Raw genomic sequence first — 24,692 nt, forward strand, 5'->3', positions numbered from 1 at the left:
GACCGGTGGGAGATTACCCGAGTAGGCCGGAATGGGCCGCATGAACAGAACCGGAACAACCAAGGTCAGCACCGTCCCCGAGGAGGAGGAGGCCAGGGACGGGGAAGAGACACCGCCCCGGCCGCTCCCGCTGCCAGCACACCACCCCCGGCCAACTGGGGCAACCCCCCGGCGCGCCCGGGGTACAGAGCCAATGTCACGTGTCACCGATGCCAGCGAGTCGGCCACTACGCAAATGACCCGAACTGTCCACAGAACCAGACTCCGAGACCCCGCCAGATGGCTGCCGCCGCCCTGGGGGAAGAACAAATCTCCGAAGAACAAGAGGAGTGCGAGCAAGAACACCAGGAGTGGGAACCAGCCGCCATGGTTCTAGCGTGCCTAGGGGGAAGAGACATGGTCCCGCGGGCCCCCCTACCCGCCAACACCAGGAAATATAGTCAGTGGGTGAACATTAATGGGCGCAGGGCCGAAGCCCTACGTGACACAGGGGCCAGTGTGACAGCCGTCCGCTGTCACCTGGTGACCCCAGAACAGATCCTGCCGAACATTCTCTGCCCTGTCCGTTCAGCCGACAATTCGGAGAGTCTATGCCGGATGGCCTGCGTCCCCTTCGAGTGGGGAGGAGTCTCCGGCATGTTGAAGGTGACGGTCCGAGATGATGCCCCCGTGGACTGTCTCCTGGGGAATGATCTTGAGAGTTCCCCGTGGGCCGCCGTAGAGAGAAGAGAGCACCTGGGGATGTTAGGCCTCCCGGACTGGGCGTGCGTAACCACCCGGTCCATGGCTGCCCGTACCATCCCCCGACCCGAAGAACCTGAATGGCCAGCACCTCCTCCCCCGGTCGCTCCAGTAGAAGACACCGACCGTGCCGACCCCCCAGAGCAAACCCCCGAAGGGCTCGCTCAGCCCCAGGACCTTCCCGACCTGGCTCAGTGGCGTCAGGAAGGGGGGCCCACTCAGGAACAGTTCCGTCAAGAGCAGAAGACCTGTCCCTCCCTCGAGGGACTCCGCCAGCAAGCCCTCGCCCAGAGCGCAGGGGATACCTCCGGAGCCCATTGGATCTATTGGGACAACGACCTGTTGTACAGTGAACAGAGAATCGCGGAGTTAGGGGCCAGTCGAGTGCTAGTGGTGCCCCTCCGCTTTAGAGACTTCTTGCTAAACCTGGCCCACGATGTCCCCCTGGCTGGTCACCTGGGTCAGGACAAAACCTACAGTCGCCTGGTGACCCACTTTTTCTGGCCCAAGATGAGAAACGACGTACTCAATCACTGCCGGTCTTGCCCCACGTGCCAGGCCAGCGGGAAGAGCGGCCGCAAACTTAAAGCACCTCTGCAACCTTTCCCAGTTGTCACCACCCCGTTCGAGAGGGTGGGAATAGACATTGTGGGGCCCCTGGACCCCAGTACAGCACAAGGACATCGGTTCATCCTGGTACTGGTGGACCATGCCACCCGCTACCCCGAGGCTGTTCCCCTGCAAACTGTGACAGCCCCGGTGGTCGGCCGGGCCTTGATGGGGATCTTCTCCCGGGTTGGCTTTCCCCGAGAAGTCGTCAGCGACCGAGGCACAAACTTTATTTCAAAATACATGAAGTCCCTCTGGCAACAGTGCGGGGTCACCTACCGATTCACGACCCCCTATCACCCTCAAGGAAACGGACTAGTCGAGCGGTTCAACCGCACGCTCAAAGGGATGATTGGGGGGTTGGAAGAGCCCCTCCGTCGCCAGTGGGATGGGCTACTGCCGTGCCTCCTCTTTGCATATCGAGAAGTCCCCCAGAAGTCCCTCGGCTTCAGCCCGTTCGAACTCTTATACGGGCACCCTGTGCGAGGGCCCCTCAGCCTAGTCAAAGAAGGTTGGGAGATGCCCCCCTTAAAGAACCCTCCAGATGTCTTCAAGTACCTCCTGACCCTACGCAATCAGACCAGGCGGTTCAGGGAAATGGCAAAAGCGAACCTTGAGGCCAGTCAGGAGGACATGAAAAAGTGGTACGATCAAAATGCCTCCTCCATCGAATTCGAACCCGGCCAACAAGTGTGGGTGATGTCCCCCACCGAACCATGCGCCTTGCAGGACAAGTGGACAGGGCCCTTCAAAGTGGTCGAGCGCAAGAGCCCTGTCACCTATCTCATCGATATGGAATCTTCACGGAACCCCCTCCGGGTCCTCCACGCCAATAGACTCAAACCCCACTTTGTGCGTTCGGAGCTCAGCCTCCTGATGGCTTCAGACAGCGGAGCCGAAGAAGACTCCGAACCCCTCCCTGATCTCCTAAGGACTCGGGAGAAGGATGGTTCCGTGGACGGGGTCTGACTCTCAGAGGCCCTCACCCCGGAACAGCGCCAAGGCTGCCGAGACCTCCTGCTGCAGTTCGCAACTCTGCTTTCCCTCACCCCAGGGGTCACCCCCGGTGCTTGCACGACGTGGACACTGGGGACAGTCCCCCTATCCGACATCGGGCCTACCGCGTACCAGATCGGGTACGGGCCTGCATCCAAGAGGAGGTGTCCAAGATGCTCACGCTCGGGGTCATCGAGCCCTCAGACAGCCCCTGGGCCAGCCCAGTGGTACTGGTCCCCAAAGCTGCCGCCCCCGGCACCACCCCCGAGCTCCGATTCTGCGTCGACTACCGGGGCTTGAACGCTGTCACCAGAACCGACGCACATCCCATCCCCCGAGCGGATGAACTAATCGACCGCATGGGAGCTGCCCGCTACCTCAGCATCTTCGACCTGACAGCGGGCTACTGGCAGATCGGTCTCACACCCCGGGCCCAAGAACGATCCGCCTTTTCCACCCCTGATGGCCACTACCACTTCAAGGTCATGCCATTTGGCATGAAGAATGCCCCAGCTACTTTTCAGCGACTAGTGAACAAGGTCCTGGCGGGACTCGAGGAGTTCAGCGCCGCCTACCTGGACGATATCGCTGTGTACAGCCGCCACTGGTCCGACCACCTCCACCACCTCCGAGAGGTCCTGCAGGCCCTCCAACGAGCCGGCCTCACGATCAAGGCCAGCAAATGCCAAATTGGTCAGGGGTCCGTGACCTATCTCGGACACCAGGTGGGAAGCGGTCTGGTGGCCCCTCTTCAACTCAAGATCACTGCCATCCAGTCCTGGCAGCCCCCCATCACCCAGACCGAGGTCCGCGCCTTCTTGGGGCTCACAGGCTACTACCGGCGGTTCGTGAGGGACTATGGCAGCATTGTGGGGCCCCTCACGGAACTCACGTCCAAAAACCACCCAAAGAAGGTCAACTGGACCCCAGACTGTCAAGCGGCCTTCGAGAAGCTGAAGGCCGCCATGTGCTCCGCCCCTGTGCTCCAGGCCCCCGACTACAGTCGGGAATTCATCATCCAAACGGATGCCTCCGACCATGGCATTGGGGCAGTCCTTTCCCAGTTGAACCCCGAAGGACTTGACCAACCAGTGGCTTTCATCAGCAGACGTCTCCTGGCCCGAGAGCAACGCTGGAGCACCATCGAGAGGGAGGCCTTCGCAGTGGTGTGGGCCCTCAAAAAGCTCCGGCCTTATCTCTTCGGTACCCACTTCCGGGTGCAGACAGATCATCGGCCCCTGCAGTGGCTAATGCAGATGCGGGGGGAAAACCCGAAACTATTGCGTTGGTCCATCTCCCTGCAGGGGATGGACTTCACTGTGGAACATCGACCTGGGCAAGACCACGCCAACGCAGATGGCCTGTCACGCTTTTTCCGCCTCGACGAGGAGAGTCCCCAAGAGGATGGGTGACTCTCCCCGCCTTCAGCTGGGGGGGACGCATGTTGGACAGGCCACGTGTAGGGCTTGCTCCCTCCCCGCATGACAGGGCCCGAGCCCCGGCCCTCCAGGTGTTACCCACAGAAGCAACCCGCTTCCCGTCTCATACGGGACTCCTGCCCCCGGACATCTCTGCATCATGGGGTCAAATCACTACCGGCCCCCTCGCCCGGCCTGGCCGCCATCTTGGACACTGCACCACGAGGCCGCGTGGCCTCAGATCGACCCTAACCCTGGGCCTGGCCAGGCCCGACATCCCGGCACCACCATCCACCCAGGAGGTGAACGGACCACTTGGCAGGTCAATGGGAGAAAGAAGTGTCGATGGCTTTCCCCCGCCAGGTGCCGATCGCCCCCAGCTCCCCCCGGCGCTGGCTCCACCCCCCTGCTGGGTGTCTGGACTCCCTCCTCCCGGACCTCCCGACCTCCAAGTGCGAGGGTCCGGACATCAAAGGGCGCCAGACCTATAACTGGGGCAGCTCCAGAGCAGGAAGGCAGTTGTATCCTGGAGTCGAGAGACGCAGTGAAGAACTCATCCTTGACGGACTACTGGAGCTGCCGTAGCCCTGCCTTGCGAACTATCGTCTTGCGTGCTGGCGCTGCCGCAACCTTCTGAAACCTTCATCCTCGTCGGAACCTGCTGGCGCTGCCGCGGACCGTTGTAATCACCACCTTCACCAGGACCTGCTGGCGCCGCCGCGGACCGTCGCTACCTTCGATCATCTCGGGACCTGCTGGCTCCGCCGCGGCCCGACCATCTAGAACGCCGAGCTCGAGGATTGTGAGCTATCCATCTTATCATCGCTCCTACCAGATTGGTAACAAGACTGTCCCGCTACCCCCTTTTCCCATCCAAGAGACTAGAACCGAGGGGACCCCTGAGTCCAGACCTCCTTGTACCATTCCACCGTACTTAAAGATTGCTTATAAAGAACGTTAAACCTTATCTTTGTGTGGTGTACATCTGTGGGGGGGAAGTTACTCGTCTGTACGATCGCTGGAGACGGCTCTCCCCGGAGACCTCTCCCCTTGTCCTCGGCCGACCCTCCCGGTCCGTCTAACAACCGTTATTTATCTCACTGCCCCATCCCAGCTCAGAACCTGGCTATATGCAAATCAGTCTGTCCCTGGCCCAGTGCATCATGGGAACAGGGCAGACTAAACTACCAAGCCAATTCTTCACCAGAAAGGAGACAAGCTACCGGGGACCGGTTTCTGGCATTTCACCCGTCTTCGGCCCGGCTTGCTTCAATCCTGATGGAGCAGTGAGAAAGGGACTCCTGTCTGAGTATACCCTGCCACACCTATAGTGGCCAAAAACGATTCAGACTCTGTGGCATACTTTTTCCCTAAAACAGCAGTGTACAGACAGTATTTCCTTGTGAGAACTAGTTGGCACTGAAAGTCGATGTACCATTCTATTGTGAGTTAACTTCAAAACTGTTTATCCTGAATTTTTTTAATGGATCAATATTGCTGATTTTTCTTTATTCCCACCACCTACAAGTGGTGTCATTGTTTTGATTTTCATTAGTAAATCCCCGTACAAAAGACATTGCTACCTGCACCTGGTTATAGTTTTTATGAAAAGTACGTCAATTTATGAGAAAAAAACCTTTAACATCACAAATTCCTTCAATGCAGCCTTTCTTCTCAGTCCACTTTACTTTCTCTCCTAACATGTCTCTCATGAATGTGGTCCCTCTTCTATCCTTTTCAGCCTCTCATTCCCTCACTTTAGTGGTCCTTCATGCTCTTACTTTATCTCTTACTTTCTCTTTCTAGCTTCTCACTTTCTTTTTCCCGTATTATCTCACTGTTTTCTTTTAACTCTCTTCCTATTTTTCAACAGCCTTTTTTTCTTTCAATCTTGTTTTTTTCTCACTCTTTTTTTTATGTCTCACTGTCTGTTGTATTTTCGCTCTCTTGATCTTTTTCTCTTCTGCTAGCTATGCTGTTCTTTTTATCCCTCTGTTCTTCCCTCATCCTCATCTTTGTCTCCTTTTATCTCTCTCGTTATTTTTGCCTTATTTGCTCTTCTTCTTAACCATTGTCTGCATCACCCTCTTTCTTTCCTCTTTTTCAATCTGTTATCTGATACCTTTGGGTTTCCTCTTGCTCTCCATTCTCATCTTTCTCACTCTCCACCCTACTTGCAGAGTGTGGACCTTTAAGCACTCTGAATAAGGGGGACATCATATTTGATAATCTCTGGCTGATATCCATCATCTCACAAATTCTAAATGCTAACCTTTGACTTTTTCACTCTATTCTATAATTCCCTTGATCTTGCAGTCCCTTTCATGTTAATGTGTTTCTCTTTTGCTCTGGTTCTTACCCTATTTCATTCTCTCATGCTATTTCTCACTTAGTTTTCAGATTCTCTTAGTCTATCTTTCTATCTCTTTTGCTATTTTGGTCACACATAAGACTACCAGATTTTGAAAACAACAAAAAACTGTATATTTAAAAAAATCTAAAAGAAGGACGACTATTTTACATCAACTGAGGGGTATGGGATGACAGTGCTTATCAACATCGAAATGCCAAGGAAATAAATAAAGTGCCATTTTAAACACCATTTCATACCGGCTAATTAACGTGCTTTCTGATAACAGAAACTAGCCAGTCCTCCAATGGAATACATAAAAATGTGCCTCTTTCAGCTAGCCCTCTATGAAAACAGGGACACAGGACAAATTTCTTGAAATGTGAAAAACTGGGGTTGTCCTGGTAAATCCGGGGCACCTGGTCACCCTAATCACACATGCACTTCATAACCTTTGTTTCTCCTTTGCTGTTTCTCGTTCTGTTTTTCTACAACATTCACTCTTTTTTATATCCCCATTTTCTCTCTTTCTTTGTTTTCTTATATATATTCTCTGCATATCAGGTTTCAGAGAGGTCCTTCCGGATCGCAGAGTTGAAAGGGTCTTCTCTAATGTATGGTTCATATAAGGGCAGATGGAGTCACATGAGGGCACATAAATGTAAACAGCCCAGTGCAACCAACTCTCAGGGCACCGAAGGTTAGGGGTCAAGTACAAAATGCTCCTAGGACAGAGAACATAGGCACATCTATTATTAGTGCAGCAGGCACAGTGGCACCAGGGCTGAAGAATAAGTAAGAGCCGGGGGCGTGGCCAAGCCAGAGACCAAGATGGTCGCTCGACTTTGAAGCTCCGCCAGCAGTCGTTGCAACAACGTGATGTCCCGCTATCCAGCGGGGCTACCGGGCAGGGAAAAGACGCCATAATGCAGCAGAAGGGATCCTGATTAAAAGTCTCCCTGCAGTGCTGCGAGAAAACCACCGGAACAGCAGATAATCGGTGACTCCAGGCGGACGGGCGACTTTCAAGATGGCGGCATCGACGATATGAGGAGACTCCGGGTGCGGTGGCGGAGGGGCTGAGCCATCAGCTGGGGTGCTGCGAGTCACCTGGCCACGGGCCGGATCGTTGAGCGGCCACAATCTGGGCAAAGCGGTGCTCGGTACTGGTGGGAGGTCCTCCGGCGGTCTGAGCGCAGCACTTTTATGTCTGCGCTGATCGCAGGGGCGCACAGGGACGGTGCCTGTGATCGCTCCCCCGTCGACACCTGGTACAGCATTTCCAAAGCGCCCTTGGGGATCTCCTCTCCGCATATGCACTCGCTCCGCCACAGCCTGCGCTGTTCTCCCTCTATTCTCCCGCAGGGCTCCATTGTTATAACGCTTCCTGGCGTGTCTGCGCTGCTCCCGGAGCGAAAAACTGAATCCAAACCTCAGCAGTGTCTCCGCCCCAGCCACCAATTTATGCTGCAGCAAACCTTAAACATTAACTGCCCACTGCACATTGCCTTGTCTTCAAACAACCTGCTTCGTGGAAGTACTGTGCCTCGACCACTGCTGTGCCACAAGCTCCATTATGGGAGACAATAGTGAAATACCCAAAACCTCCCCTGTTGCCAGGAAAATACAAACACGGGTTGGATGCCCATTCCTTGCTGATCAGTTCTGCTACCTAATCTCTCTTCGCCAGCTACTTACACCTGCTCTGCGGCAATAACCAGAAGACTCTGGCATTGGGCTTAATTAATACTTGGCGGGTGGAACTGCGGTACGGGCCGCAAACACCCCAAACAGTGCCTTTTTCCCTTTCGAAAAGGTCACCGAAGTAGCCCAAGAAGCCCCTGACCACATGGCAGAAGGTGGCCAGAAAGACACAACACCAGAGGGTGATACCAACCAATTAGGTTCCCTGCTACAAGAGATGAGAGCGGGGTTCAGAGCCCTAGATGTGCACTTTAATGCCCTAGATAAGCACATGGCGGATCTGGGATCGAAGATCCAAGTTCACGACAGAAAACTCGACGTGGTGGAATCGCATACATCAGATCTAGGAGATGGAACGGCGCAATCCTTGAAAAGGCTCGGCCGAATGGAACATTACCTCAAAGACGTCGCGATCAAGAAAGAGGACTTGGAGGTGCGCAGTCGGCAAAATAACGTGCACATTTTGGGTGTTCCGGAATCGACAGCCACTGGTCGCATGGACACCTTGGTAGAAACAATCCTGATAGACTTGTTTTGTAGAGAAGTCTTCACTATAGGCTTTGTGATAGGACGCGCTCATAGATCACTAGGTCCAAGGCCCAATCCTGGATGCCCGCCCAGACCCATCACTGCCCGTGTCATGAACTTTAGGGATCGAGACACGGCCCTGCGCCTGGCACGTGACCGGGGCGAAACGGTATGGCAGGGCTTCAAGCTGTCCCTATACCTAGACTTTACAAGTCAGGCCAGGCGGAAATACACTGGAGTTAAGGCAACACTCAGAAATCTAGGACTGCTCTATCCAGCTCGGTTACGTGTTGAGATCAATGGGAGAGCCCATGTCTTTGACAATCCTACAGAGGTGCAGGAGTTCTGTCACACTTACAAACTTAACAACAAACGCCCAGCTGATGACAAAAGACTTCCCTTTACGCAGAGTGGTTCAGACGCCAGCATGGAACTATTCTCGGGATCTGGGCACGGCTAAACTGTTAATATGGCCTTCCTTTACATGGAGAATTAAATAAGTTAGTACTTCATTCAATCACTTTATAGTATCATTTTTTATTGCCACGTAGCTGTGGGGCCGCTGCCACCACCCCTAATGGTGTTCACCTTATAATTGTTGTGTGAATTTAGTAAGTACTATTTATGGTTGTTTTTCAGCGATGCAGAGGAACTATTAGTACTGCACTGTTTTTGGATAGTAATGGTTTTGCCTCTCTGGTAGGGTGGGGAGGCTGGGTGCGGGGTGAGGCTGGGACATTGTTTAGCTACACTGAGACGTTCTTAGGTACACACTTGGATGTAACTAGCAAGTACGCACGGTTGATCTTCATTAAGCACTCATTTTTACCACCACCATGGCTCAGTTAGGGCGTAATTCTGTACCCTCAGAGGTGGTTTTGGTGACATGGAACGTCCGCGGCCTGAACAACACTCGCAAGAAAAGGAAGATAACAGTATTTACTACGTCACAGGGTAGATGTAGCTTTCTTACAACAAACTCATCTGCCTCCTAGTGATCAGGCCCACTTTGCCGCAAATTGGGGAACACATCGATATTTTGCCAACTTCAGCAACTTCGCATGGGGCACTGCCATTCTTATACATAAATGACTCCCCTTCCATTTGCATTCTGTAATACGTGACAGTGAAGGCAGGTATATCAAAGTCCTGGGCACGTTAATGGGTCACAGGGTGGCATTGGTCTGTGTGTATGGCCCCAATAGCGACTCCCTGGACTTTATTATACCCTACTCTCTAAACTGGCGCAGCTAGGCCCAGTTCCCCTTTTACTGGGGGGTGATTTTAATATAGTCCAGTACCAGTCACTTGACACCACTTCGAGAGCACTAGATCCCAAACCGTGGGTACGAAAGGCATTGAGCTCGCTTTGCGATCAATTCTCCTTAATTGACATAGGTCGTACGCAAAACCCGCATAGCACTGACTATACTCACTACACTGACAGTCATACCACATGGACGAGGCTCGACTATTGGCTGGCATCCCCAGAATTTATCAGCTGGTGTCATGTGATCCGGACGCTTCCTTGCACATATTCGGATCACTCCCCGGTATTATTAATATTGAAGGTCCCGCGATTCCCCAGCCGCGCATTAGATGATGAAGTTTTTAAACAGGAATAACGAGAAGCGATAGAGGACTACTTCGTCATTAACACTGGTTCAGTAGACACTGTGGCAATGTTATGGGAGGGTTTTAAAGCATACATGAGGGGCGTGTGTATAACCAAAAATGCCGGTGTAGTGCAGGATTTTTGCAGTGAGTTAGCCTGCCTAGAAAAGGACCTAGGGCCGTTAGACTCTGAACAACGCCAGGCGACAGGTCCCAAAATAGACAAGCAACGTTTGTCCCTGCTCACAGAATTCAAAGATACCGCTGAGAGGGAGATCCTTTTTATGCGGAAATACTACAATGCCAGGAAATACGGCGAAGGCGAGTGGCCGGGACGAGTCCTAGGACAGATGATTAGACCTCCCTATTGTAAGGCATACATTCCCGAGTTGAGAACTTTGTCGGGACAGCTGGATATCCAGGGGGAATTTATGTCCTATTTTAAAACATTACACCACTAGATTGGGTCAAGACAGGGCGCAGCAGAAGAGTTATTTGTCTGAGGTCGCTTTAGTTTATCTCGAGAATTTTATGCAGGACTTTCTCGCTTAGCCTATCTCTGAGGACAGCATTGATGAGGCATCTCTGCCCTGAAGAGTTCCTCGGTCCCGGGGCTCGACGGTTTCACGGCGGATTTTTATAAGGCCTATAAAGATGTACTGATTCCCCATCTCCTTAAAGAATATGCAGAAGCCCTGGAGAGGCAGATATTACGTCATTCTTCTCCCCAAACCTGGCAAGGACCCCCTGCTATGTGGTTCTTATCAACCATTATAACTCTTAAACCTAGACTACAAAATAATGGCAAAGGGTCTGGCATGTCGCCTGTCTCTCCTAATAGAATGTATCATTTCCCCGGCCCAGTCTGGTTTCATAACCCATCGCTCGACAGCCTTCAATCTACGCACATTATTGAACACTCTGCATAGAATTAACCCGGAAATCCCTCCTGCGGCAATCCTATTTGATACAGAAAAGGCATTTGACTCCCTTGAATGGCCTTTTATTTTATCCATCATGGAGCGCATGGGGATGCCGTTTGGTTTCATTGTCACGACTGCCCTGCTATACAGTCAACCGCTGGCCTGACTCCAACTAAATGGTACATTGACGGCTCCCTTCTCGCTTTCACGTGGCACGAGACAGGGCTGCCCGTTGTCGCCTATGTTGTTCATTTTAGCCACGGACCCACTAATACGGCACTTCCAAGAGAAACACCTTCATAGGTGTTTACACTTAACCACCGGCCCATTGTTAGTATCATTGTATGCAGATGACACAATTTTATATGTACGCAACCCCCAGACTAATTTGGATCCCATTATCCGGGAAATTCTGCGCTTTGGCAGACATTCATGACTGAGAATCAATTGGAACAAATCTGTAATTTTTCCGTTCACTGCCAGCACAGACAAGTGGGACTTGAAATTCTCCCTGGAATGGAATACTGACTCGGTTAAATACCTGGCCATACTTATACACTTAGAAACAGAGCAGATCATCCGCCGCAATTACGGACAGCTGTTTCCAAATTAGAGACTCAAACAGAGAAATGGCTAAAGCTCCCACTATCCATGGCTGGATGAGTTTCCCTCATTAAGATGGTTGTGCTTCCTAAATTTTTATATCTATTTCAAAATATCCCGATCCCTCTCATGAATAAATTCTTTTCGACCCTTCGATCACACTTAATAAGATTAGTATGGGGTGGCGGAAACGCCATGGTAAACTGGCGGGTTTTGACACTCCCCTGCGATAAAGGTGGCTTTGGGGTCCCTGATTTACAACTGTACTATTTAGCTGCACAGTGCAGTTTTGCACAGACATGGTACCACCCTGATGCCAGAATTCCATACCTCCGACCAGAGTCTGACTTAGTCCTCCCGGACATTTTAGCGGCGATATTACCGAAGGGTTTCCCCAAAGATATCCAACGCGCATCGACCACTAGTTGGGCATGGGAGAAATTACGTTGCATAACACACACACCATTGCTTTATTCTTCTGATCTCCCACTCCCGAACCCTAAATGGATACCTATAACTAGCAAAAAGCTCATGCAGAAGACATGCACTAAATTTGACATTGCTAAGATAGGCGATCTATTTCCAGATGGACATATTTTTGATCCCGATGAGGAGTCCTTGTTCCCTGGTGCCACATTCATGAACAGATAAGTCCTTCTACGAATCTGTCCTGCCCTGCGAGCTATTTTACCGGACTACCCTCTGGAACCTCCTTCCTTCCCCCCATTCACGACAGTGATAAGCAGCGAGAGAGGGGTACATCTAATATCCCAGCTCTATAAGGCATGCGCTGCAATCGTAGACAGAGTACGCACTGCCTGGGAGACCGACTTGGGTAATCCGATCACAGGCCAACAGTGGGCTCCCTGCTGTGCAGTTACGAAAAATGTCTCCCTTAATAGCCGACACAAACTAATACACTTTAAGTTTCTTCGTAGGATATACATTACCCCCTCCAGACTCCACAGGATAGACCCTGCCAGACTGCACCATTGTGCAAGATGCAACGCTCCAAATGCAGACTTCGCCCACCTCGCCTGGACCTGTCCACGCAAACACTCATACTGGGTAGGAATACATAAGATAGTGAGTGGCTTGGTTAAGGTACCAATGACCCCCTTGCCCGAGATTGCCAAGTTGAGATACCTAAAGGATTTCCCACCGGCAATTCGCAGGTTCGTTGCCATCAGCTTACTACTGGCCAAAAGGGAGGTATCCATTTATTGGGGTGACAGAACAGCACCCTCGGTGAAGGGATAGCTGAAGAGCATGGCGTCCTGTTCCACAAACAGCGACCTATACACAATAACGGTCCCCCCCACCTCCAGGCCCAGAGATATCTGGGGAACTTTCAGAACATACCTAGAGGCGCAGCGACAAGACCCCCTACCCAGAAAGAACAGGGCATAGTCCCAACAGGGGTGGTTTAGACTGTCCCGAGATACATGTCAATAATCAACTACACCGGATGCTAAACTCCTTTTTTGATGTCGGTACAGAGGACGTATTCCCATGCCATGATTGTAAACACTGTTTATGTGAATCAGAGTCAAGAACGATTGTAACAGAAAATATGTTAGCAGCCGAGGGACTTGCTTTATGTAACATGTGATCACTCTGCGGCATTGATTGAGCCCTTGGCAGCGTGTACTATGTCTACCTGTACTTGCCAAAGGATTTTACTTGTCCTAGTGTACTTCTTTACTCATACCTAAACGCAAAATAAAGTTTAAAAAAAAATAAGGGGTAAGAGCTCACTGAAGCCTACCCTACGGCCACACAGGAGCAGCAATCATTAGTGAAGCAGGTGCAAGGAAGCTCACCAAGGTGCAATTTCTGTAATAAGATGTAGGATAGATATATAGCCAATCACCGCTGCATGCAAGACCGTCTGTCTATCAGATCGGATAGATGGCTTTGCATACCCAACGAGACTACATGCCAGGACTTATCAAAGGCAATAATCCTATCATGATTTTATCTGACTGGATGCGATGGTGATTACCAGCTTATTGATATTGCATCTCTTAATAAGAATAAGCGACTTGGTGTTCTCCAATAAAACTATTTCAATATGGATCGAAGGAATTAAATCAATCATGATTGATACGGTGATTGCCTATATATCTATACTACATCTGATTACAGAAATAGCACCTTGGTGAGCTTCTATAAAAGACTATTTCAACCCTGATGAAGTCCATGTTGGACGAAACGCGTTGGCTGGGCTGATGCATTTGAGTACAAATAAAGAATATATTGAAAAAAAGAAATCTCAAGACTCTGCGCTGTATTTTCTGATTTGGTGGATCTTATAATATTTTGTATAGTTTGCAAAGGAAATGAGGTTTAATTACATGCTTGAGCATAATTGATGAAAGAATCTAGTAATAACTGTATGCTCCTTTTCAGAATTTGACAATCCTAGTCAGGATAAGGCACACGCAAACCCCAAATTAAACTGTGGTCAACCCCCTGGTAGCTTGGCACAGAGCAGTCAGGCTTAATTTAGAGGCAATGTATAAATATTTGTGCAACACTTCAAACAGTAAAACAGCGTAAACAGCACACAAAATCAACACCAGGTTAGAAAAATAGAGCTCAGTTTAATCAACAAATCGAAACCCAAAAGACAAAAATCCAATCAGTATAACCGGAGATATGAATTTTTAAAGTATAAACTTCTATATAGCACCTAAAAACATAATGCGTCAACCGAGGCAATCTGGTCATGCTGGACCAGGTTAAAGTCAAAAATTCACGCTGATCACGATGGAGCGCGAATTAGATAGAGCCCCAGCTTAGTTCAGCTGAAGGTTTACCTTCTCAAGTTTTGAGCCAAGAGCCCCGTTTCCATTGGAGAGGGTTGCAGGGAGTAAGGAGAGAGTTGATGGCGGTGGTGGATATGGCACAAAGAGCAGACCAGGTGTCGCAGAAGGTCAGGCTGGAGCTTTACGTTGTTGGTCTTCCAGATCGATTGATGCTTTCCGTGCAAGGAGATAGGCGGCAGGGGCTTGTGCTGAAGTTCCGTGCGAGCAGTGGGATTCCGGTGCGAATGGGCTCATTTCCACTCATGAAGAGTTCAAAAGCTTGATATAGGAGCCCACCGAACCACAGCAAGGGTCTAGGGCCTGAGAAGCACCTTTTGGGAGCAAGGAACGCGCTGAAGACTGGTCCAGGCACTTCCACAAAATGAATGGGAGGTCAGGAACAGCACCAGCCCTCACTGCACAAGCTTCTGTTGATTGTAAATACAAGAGCATGGCTTTAACCCGTTTATTGCAGCGGCAATTCCGCTGCGGTGTGGGAGTTCGAATGCGCAGGCGGGGCAGTGTCGGCTAACGGACGTGCGCAGCACTACTGAGGTAGTGCTTGCGACGGCTGTTGGCCAACGCACGCATCCAAGGGTTAAAAAAAATATTTGCTGCAAACCCCAGATCAGCCAAATTAAAAGATGCTCATGTGGACACACTTGTGTCATAAACTTATTTTATAGATGCGGTTAGCAAGTGGGTAAAGTCTGTGGTTGCGGTGGCTCAGGAGAAAGGTAAGAATGTGCAGCTTGAGATTCGCGGACTACGGAGGCATTCAGAATCATGCCTGAAGCCTCCAAAAGCAGCCCGCCGGAGCCTGAGGAATTGCCAGTTCTGAGTTGCAAGCTGCAACAGTCTTTAGTCTACAGACCTGAGGACGTGTGACTGGGAGCCCAAATGCCGCGACGAGCCTCCAACAGCCTGGTCGCAGGGCATTGGATTTATTTAGGCATTTTTTATAGCGCATACCTTACCCAGCGGAGTCAGAGCGCTTTACAATAGAGCAAAGTTTATAGGATTAGATATTATGGTAACATCTTTACAGAGTATAAATCCACCAAAAATTACACGATACAAACTAAAGTTGGAGCGATTAGGGTTCCAAAAAAACACATTCCAGAGTTGAAGCGTAAGGACAAACTAGTCTCCAGTGAGGAACACGAAACAGTCGATGCCTCCAGGCTGTGTAGGTGTATTGTTTTGACCCCGCCCCCACAGCCACTGACCACGCCCATGTGCCCTGCCCCCAACTCACAGACCCCACTGCCACAGGCCCGCCCCCACAGACACCACACCCACAAGCCCCGCCCCCACATTCACTGCCCCCGCCCGAGTAGGAGCATTCACACCCAAAGGCCCTGCCCCACACAGGCCCCGCCCCCACATTCACTGACCCTGCCCTGGGCAGAGGAGGAGCATCAACACCCACAGGCCCCGCCCCCACTGCCACAGGCCCCGCCTTGACACCCACAGGCCCCGCCCCCTCTCAGGAATCATAAGTTAATGCTCTTCCACCACTGCCTCGAGTCCTTGTCTCCCCTTACCTCTCTTGTGGTTTCGAGGGGGCAGTGTCGGCCTGGTGGAGGGGACACACCGAGGGCCCCACATGACAACAAAGCGCGCGCTGGACAAGGGCCGCCATGATGATCTGTAGCTGCGCATGCGCAGGACACTCAGTTTGTCACAAGTGCGCATGCACAGGATGTCTGCTTGTTGTGGCCGCGCATGCGCTGAGAATAGCGGAGCCCATGAAACATAAAGAGTGTGTAATTGAGCAGCCCACGGGGAAGCACGGCCTGGAGAGTCCAACCGAGAGGGGACGCAACTGGGAACGTCCACACTGTCTTCCATTCAGAAAAACTGAAAACCCAGGACTTAACTAAGAGCGCGGGTTAAAGAGGTCTTGATGGGTTAACAACTGCGCATGCGCTGGGGATAGGCACTGCGTCCCACAGCGGAGCGCGAGCTAAGAAGGGCCTTGGATTAACAACTGCGCATGCGCTGAGGACAGACACCTTCAAGAGGGCCTTGTATTAACAGCTGCGCATGCGCTGAGGACAGACACTGCTCCCGGGCCTTGGATTACCATGATCTCCTCACTGCCATGCCAGGGACACTGCAGCAGCAGCTCCAAGCAGCAGGTAGAGGGAGCACAGAGGTGTGAGACTCTGAGACACACATGCAAACAATCAATCAATAAAATCTGTATTCGATCTCTTAAATACAGATCATAAAAGCACAATTTAAATCAGTGATCAACAACCAGCCCCAGTTCATAGCAAGTTAAAACCCTAGAGCAAGTAGAATTATCTAAAAAGAACATCAAATACTTTTTACAGGACATTTTATCCCATAAAGTGCATCATGTGCCTCATAGACCGAATCCAGTTAGTTTACATTAAATTACTCATTTCTGCATATAATTGTTAGTTAAAACCAACCTCGCGCCTTTCTCCTTTTCATATAGGCCCACCAAAAGGTGGCTACCACAGACAAAGGGATCAGGCAGAGATTTAAAGAAGTAACGTGCCACCTGGCATTGTTTAAAATTGTGGCGCCTTAAAATCGGAAGGATAAAGTCTTCTCTTCCTGTATTATAAAACACACAGAGCAAGACTAGGTGCAGGTCAGATTGGGGGGAATGGTTGTGGGTGGGCACCGGCCTCCAGCAACAAAGCGCTCCCAGCGCTAGAGGTAAAATAAAGTGCTCCCAGCGCTATAACCAGAAAATAAAGTGCGTCCAGGCGCAAATAAAGTGCTCCCAAGCGCTAGGAGGCAATTCCAGCACTCCAAGCGCTAGAGGACAGCACAAGTCCAGAGAAAGTCCTTGGAATGCAGCAAGATGGGGGGCCAAGGCTGGGCCAGCTCACTGGGCCCTCCAGGCAGGAAGGCAGTCCCAAGTGGTGGTTCCTTCTGGCGCCAGCAGCAGCAGCAGCCCCCCTCAGTAAGATCAGGAAAGAACAACATGCAAGGGGACACAGCCCCTTTTTATACTAATAAATCCTTTGTCTGTGTGCAGGGTGGGGGAAGAACAAGTCCCAGCTGGTCTGGGAGCACCCTTGATGTGCTCAGCCCCTCACTCTATTCACTAGGCAGGCTAGGGTCATTAGACGCAACACAGGGGGCGGAGCCAGCATTGTGTGGGGAAAGCCCAGCCCTATTCTGGACCCATGCGTACTCCTCCCCAGCCATCAGCATGCTAATCTCCACACTCACCCCCGGGCAGACCCATCATGACTCATGGAGCCTGGCATCCCAGCCAGCTCCAGCCAATCAAACTCCAGCACCTTTACAGCACACACACAGCCATGTCTAGAAGTGGCACTTCCACACTAGACACATACACGCCGCTTACATCATTTCGCAGCATTCAATCACACGAGTCCACACATACCAGACTCGAGCCTGTACACCCCACGCATCAGGAACTACCAGGGACACATACATTCCCCATGCATTCCTATGGGAGGGCAGGCCAACCTTACTCCACGCACTCAGAGTGCGCACACACTTTCCACTGGGACACAGTGAAAGTGCGCAGAACCCCAAAATCACCATCACTAGGTCACCATTAAAAGCAAAAAGTTTAGGGGTGAACCTGCCAAAAGGGCCAAGTCCAACACTAACCATGAAGAAAATGCTAACCACCGAAGGTAAAGAATGGGACATGTTGTTGCCACTCGCCGTCTTTGTTATCTGAAGCCAGGTTCAGAGAAGCTTGGGTTGTTCTCCCTTTGAACTTCTTTACGGGAGACAGCGACAAACCTTGCTAGAAATGACAAGAGAAGCGTGGGAACAAGAGAAACAAGAAGAGACACAACACCATCTAGAATACACCCAAAGCCTAAGAAACTGCATACAGAAATTGCGAGATTTTGCTCACAAAAACCTAGAAAAAGCTCAAAGAAGCCAGCAGATGTCTTACAATAAAGGAAAGAGGTGACAACAGTTACAGGTCCATGACTGGGTGCTCCTATTCCTACCTTCCTCTATACGCCAAAAACGGGCAGAATGGAAGGGACCATATGAAGGTGCTGAAAGGATAGGCCTCACTACTTACCGGTTACGCCTTTCCTCAACCAAAACCCAGATATACCACATAAATCTACTAAAGAAATGGTTGGGACCCCTCCCCAAAGACACCCATTACGTTTTGTCTAACTCAAAACCCATTCCTTCAACATTGAATAAATTGCCCATAAACAAACATCTAACAGAGGAACAAAAAGTGTCTCTGCAGACCCTCTTAGAGTCATTCTCCTCTATCTTTTCCGACCTCCTGGGAAAATCAACAATACTCGAGCATGCCATTGTTACCCCACAAAATAACGTAATAAAACAACGCCCATACAGAATACCAGGTGTTAGGCGGGACGCAGTTCCTGCCGAAATAGAGAGCATGTTACAACTAGGAGTCATAAAACCTTCCAGCAGTAACTGGTCTCCCGCATTGTCATAGTTCTGAAACCTGATGGTTCCATCCGTTTTTGTATAAACGTCCGAGCAGTCAATGCCATCTCGAAATTTCACTTATACCCATTACCAAGAGTCGATGAATCGAGAAATTAGCCTTAGCCCAATATATAACCACATTCGATCTTACAAAAGACTATTAGCAGGTACCACTTAAACAGGAAGACCAAGAAAAAAACGCCTTTAGCACCTCTAATGGGCTATATGAGTTTACTGCACTGCCTTTGGGGTTACACAGAGCACCAACGACGTTCCAAAGACTTATGAACAAAGTTTGCTCCCAACATCAAGAGAACTCCGTAGCCTTCATAGACGATATCATAATATTTAGCCCTAACTGGGAACTACATGTCGTTCATTGTGGGAAGATATTCAAAGCACTTAGGACTGCAGGGCTCCACGTGAACTCCAAAAAGACCAGGATAAACTTTACCAAAGTCAAATATTTGGGCTATTTATGGCTCTGCAACAAGAGAAATTGAGAGCAGTCTTAGACACCCCCTTCCCTACCACCAAAAAAGGCATTCGATCCTTTTCGGGCTTACAAGGCTACTACTGCCGGTTTAAACCCAATTATTCTGAAATAGCAGCACCACTAACCGACCTACTGAAGAAAGAGAAAAGGAACTAAAACTTGGTAAATCCTCCCCAAGCCGCCAGAAAGGCATTCCACGAGCTCAAGTGAGCCATAACCTAAGGCGGAGAAACCAGCAGGGAACGGAAAACACTGAACAGTCTTCCGAGAGAGAGAACTGGAGCCTTGGGGAGGTCACAGCTTGTTGGCGAGGGAAAGTCGAAACAGAACGAGACCAGACCTCACTGAAGGACGTGGAGTCACCACGCCACGGCCCCGGAGTGACGTGACTCTTCAAGGTGCGTGGGCGTCTATGGGGCTTTTGGAAAGGGGCTGAGTCAGAGAGGGATGGGAGGGGAGGCGGAGGGGTGAAAGGGACCCAGGGAAAAGGAAATAAGTGAGACGGAAAAGAAAGACAAGAGCAGAAATCATCGGCTACTCTTTTTCTTTTGGTTGCTCCAACCTCTACCCCTCCCTTCACATTTATTCATAGTTATTATTTATCCCTCACATCCTCCCTTGACTAAACCATAAAGCAAAAACACTTACCTGAGTCTTTTCCTTCTGTCCGAGGGACGACGGAGGCCGAGGCTCACCTAAGGGACTGAAGAGGAAGACCCTGTGGGAAAGAAGAATATAACAGAGACAATCAATCATTGTGATTTCCTGTAATACTAATCAAAAGTGCATACCAAGAAATTATTCAATTCAGTGTGCTCCTTCTTGACCAACTCTTCTACAATGGGGAGCTACATACTTTCCCTACAGGAAATGGGAGACAGAAACACAGAGACCAACAGACACACAGACACACACACAGGAAATCATAGTAGGAAAATGCTATATAAAGTTTGTATATGCTTGTGTAATGATGACAGGATACCGGTAAGTAGTAAAGTCTTTAATGTGTAAAGAAACACCTGACACCAAAGGTACGTCTGACAGCAAGTGCCATAGGCGAGCAACTGTCATCCTAACTGTCAGCCTGCCGGTGGTCAGGTAGAACACCCTGACGTCATAATGCACCGGCAGGCAGCGCGTGCAGAGAACATGCTGCGCGTGCAATAAGGACCAAGCAATAGTTTATGTTAAACACAACAGCTTGCATATGTACATTGTTTTAGAAAGATGGTGGAACTATTGATTTGAATGCACTTTCTTTTCTCAAGTCACACATGTATGAAACAGTTCAGAGTCTGGAAACCACTGCACAGCCCCTGCCCTGAATGTTGCCTCTCAGTGTCCTGAAGATGCCCCCGTGCTCGTGAGTCACCCTGGGGTCAGAGGCCTCCCTCACCTCTGCTGGAGCCCCGCTCAGTGGGGGCTGCAGGGTCTGGGGGGAGGGAGGCACCGGGGGCCCGGCTGCCTGTGAGGAGTGAGGTCCGGTGTGTTATTCCCCCTCCGAGTGACGCGCGAGCTCAACGAAACAAAACAAATCAAAACAACGCGTCTCACTGCTGGGCACGCGCAGGACCGCGCGTCACAGCGGCGCACGTGCGGAGCGAAGATACTACGTCCTATCGCTGAGTTAGGACCTTGCATGGGGTACGGACTATGAACTGCCTTGGACTGAGGACGCTCAGCCTCACTGCGCATGCGCAGAGGAAAGACACCTCCCTCAGAGGAGCGGACCGAGGAGCTTTGCATATAAATACTTCTCACCCTGTGCTGTGGCGCGAGGCGCCTCGCGCTCCGCGGCGGCAGGCGGTTGTATCTCATTCATTGTGTCCCCACGCGGACACTGTTATTCTTGTGCTTCTTTGTGTCTCTGCTCGGACCCCGTCCCACCTGTGCTGGCTCTGAGCTGTAGTCCTTTACTGCGCTCCGTGCTGTCGGGGCCTGTGCTGTGAACTACATGATAAAAATCTTTCTTGCACCGACTTCTGCAATTGGATTGTAGTATCGTCGATGTCTGTCCTCAGCGCATGCGCAGTTGGTCATCCATCAGGCCCACGCTCCGCAGAAGGAGTCAGTGTCTGTTCTCAGCGCATGCGTACTTAATCCAATGCCTCTTCAGCCCGCGCTGTGGGAAGCGGTGTCTGTCCCCAGCACATGCGCAGTTTTTCATCCACAGGTCCTCTTTTAACCCGACCCACAACAGAGAGCACAGCACCCTCATTAAACCCCAGGTGAAGTCATTTATTTAATGCATCCTTATAAAGCGCGGACTTTACCCGAAGGTGTCAGAGCACCGTACAATAGATAGAACCAGTTACGTTACATGAGAGAACTGTTACAGGATGGAACAAATAAAAATAGCAGGCCATAGAATCAAAAGAACGCAGGCAAAAGGAACACAATCTCAATCACAGCAAGCACAGACTTTATTTATTTATTTATTTGTGCGTTTTTATATAGCGCGGACTTTACCCGAAGGCGTCAGAGCGCTTCACAATAAGAACAGAACTGATACATGAGAACATTACAAGTGAACAAAATACAAAAGCAAACGTTACATTAAATGAAGCAAAAATGACAATCGTGAGCCAACAAAATACAAGAGGAAGCAAGTGGTGCATTACATGAGGAAAAAGTGACGTGTGCAGGGTACAAAAGCGTAGGAAGTACAAGTAGAGGTATAATACTGCGATATACGGAGGACACTCAAGCACAAGAACAAACGTTATGTAGGCAATGGTGGCACTTGTGCAGGTATCGAAAATAAACAAATGTAATAGGTAGAAGACAGTGTGTTACAAGAGAAAGTGACGGGTGCATGTTACACACGAGTACAAAACACAGAAAGAAAATACTGCAATAAATGGCAGACTCTCAAACCACAAGAACACACTGGGAAGACACTTCCATATATATAATTACATTTATTAAGCGCGCAGCTACCCGGAGATTTCCCGGCGCTAGGGCAAACTAAACGATGAGAGGGAGGGAGGAGCATCAGATCATAATGTTAGTTGTTGAAGAGCCAAGTTTTTATTCCCTTACGGAATTTCAGAAAGCACAACTCCGTGCGCAGAGATTGAGGAAGGGAATTCCATAAGGATGGAGCCAGCAGGGAAAACGAGCGTCCTCCCATCTTGGCTCTGTTGGTGCGCGGAATCTTAAATTTATTCTGCGTCGAGGACCTGAGTGTACGGGGGGGAATATATTGCTGCACCAGAGCAGAGAGATAGCGAGGGGCTCTACCAGTCATGATTTTGTGCATGTAGCAGAGAGCTTTGAAGTTGACTCTGCTTTCAATCCGCAACCAGTGCAGATTCCGCATATGGTGAGCGACCGAGGATCTGGCAGGAAGGTGACAGATCAGGCGGACAGCCATATTCTGTACCACCTGGTACTTCTTAATTACCTCTTTAGCGGCACCTAGGAGCAGGATGTTTCCATAGTCCAGGCGTGAGATGACAAGAGCCTGGACTACAGTCCTCAAGGTGTCCGCAGGCAGCATCCAGGTGATCTTTCTCAGCCATCTGATGATGGTGGTACAGGTGGCTGAGACTTTCACAGCATGTTGTTTGAAAGTAAGTTGGTTGTCGAAGATCACACCAAGATTGTGGGCAGACACAGATGGAATGGGTAGAGGACCCATCTCCGGAGGCCAATGGTGTGGGCCCCAGAGAGAGGTGTCTGGGCCAAACAGGAGCAGCTCTGTTTTGTCCCCGTTTAGTTTCAGTTTGTGCTTCAGCATCCAGTCCGAGATATGTTTCAGCCCAACTTGGAGAGAGGAAGATGGGAGGTTTTTATTGGTGGAAAGAGAGTAGATGACTTGGGTGTCATCAGCATAGGAATAAATTGTGAGGCCAGCCTGTTCCGCCAGGAAAGCAAGAGGCCTCACATACAGGTTAAAGAAAAGGGGACTAAGGATAGACCCCTGGGGGACACCGTGAGAGGAAGGGAGAGTAGATGAAACAGATGTGGAAGAAAAGACTTGAAACGTGCGATCAGACAGAAAATTAGCGATCCAGGCCAGAGCGGTACCGCCGACACCGAGTGCCTCCAGGGTGGACAATAAGATGGAATGGGAGACGGTGTCAAAAGCGGCACTCAAGTCAAGCAGAATGAGTGCCACCGTCTCACCATTATCCACTTGGCGTCTGATGGTTTCTGACACGCCAAGGAGAGTTGTTTCCGTGGAGAGGCCAGCCCTGAACCCGGATTGAGAACCATGAAGAAAATTGGTGGATTCAACAAAGGAGTTAAGCAAAGAATTAACATGTTTCTCCAGAATCTTGGAAAAACAAGAGAGCAAAGAGATAGGGCGGAAATTGGAAGGATTATTGGGGTCTGCGTTGGCCTTTTTTAATAATGGTACCACCATTGCGTGCTTCCATTCATTAGGGACAATCGCTTCTGTTAGGGAAGCGTCCATAGTCATGTAAAGTAGATTTTTCTATAATGGAAGGGCTTCCTTCAGATAATAGAGAGGGCATGGATTACATTTGAAAGTGTCTTTGAAGGAGGATAACTTTGAGGTTAGTTTTGAAGGCCTGGGAGGAGGTGGTGGTCCGGAGCTGCGGCGGAAGGGAGTTCCAGATTCTCACCTTGTTGTTTTTGCAATTGCCGCCCTAAGTGCGCTGGGGATGCCCAGACGTGGGTCCCAGGCACTCCACACCACTTGGAGTCAAGCTAGCCGGGCTGATGAGAGGTGTTACCTCGAAACCGGTCCGGTCCTCGGATGCTTGATTCCGTTCTGGGAAGGACATGGCTTTTGTAGTTCGGACTGGACTGTTCCCATGGGGCAACAGGGTCAGAGCTGATTTGCATATCGCCATTGTCTAACCCAGGGTGGTGTGGAGTGCAAAAAAACGATGGATTTAGGCCCAGATCTTTTGACTGGGGGAATGTGTGACATTGATCCACATTCGGTCCATCACTTGTTGTTTTTGCAATTGCCGCCCTAAGTGCGGTGGGGATGCCCAGACGTGGGTCCCAGGCACTCCACACCACTTGGAGTCAAGCTAGCCGGGCTGATGAGAGGTGTTACCTCGAAACCGGTCCGGTCCTCGGATGCTTGATTCCGTTCTGGGAAGGACATGGCTTTTGTAGTTCGGACTGGACTGTTCCCATGGGGCAACAGGGTCAGAGCTGATTTGCATATCGCCATTGTCTAACCCAGGGTGGTGTGGAGTGCAAAAAAACGATGGATTTAGGCCCAGATCTTTTGACTGGGGGAATGTGTGACATTGATCCACATTCGGTCCATCACTTGTTGTTTTTGCAATTGCCGCCCTAAGTGCGCTGGGGATGCCCAGACGTGGGTCCCAGGCACTCCACACCACTTGGAGTCAAGCTAGCCGGGCTGATGAGAGGTGTTACCTCGAAACCGGTCCGGTCCTCGGATGCTTGATTCCGTTCTGGGAAGGACATGGCTTTTGTAGTTCGGACTGGACT

General features: G+C 50.4%; 1 long non-coding RNA gene across 1 annotated transcript in view; it reads right to left on the reverse strand.

Annotated features, from left to right (window-relative positions):
• The window catches only part of LOC147737703 (uncharacterized), a 70,367-nt gene extending 49,629 nt beyond the window's left edge, over nucleotides 1-20,738 (reverse strand). Inside the window, exons 1-2 of the long non-coding RNA XR_015300847.1 lie at nucleotides 20,644-20,738; nucleotides 19,896-19,965 (exon numbers count right to left, since the gene is read on the reverse strand). This is a non-coding gene — a long non-coding RNA (uncharacterized LOC147737703). The remainder of the gene's footprint in view (nucleotides 1-19,895; nucleotides 19,966-20,643) is intronic.
• Between the last annotated feature and the right edge of the window lie 3,954 nt (nucleotides 20,739-24,692).

This window comes from Lissotriton vulgaris, chromosome 1_1, assembly GCF_964263255.1.
Source record: "Lissotriton vulgaris chromosome 1_1, aLisVul1.2, whole genome shotgun sequence".
Taxonomy (NCBI): Eukaryota; Metazoa; Chordata; class Amphibia; order Caudata; family Salamandridae; genus Lissotriton; species Lissotriton vulgaris.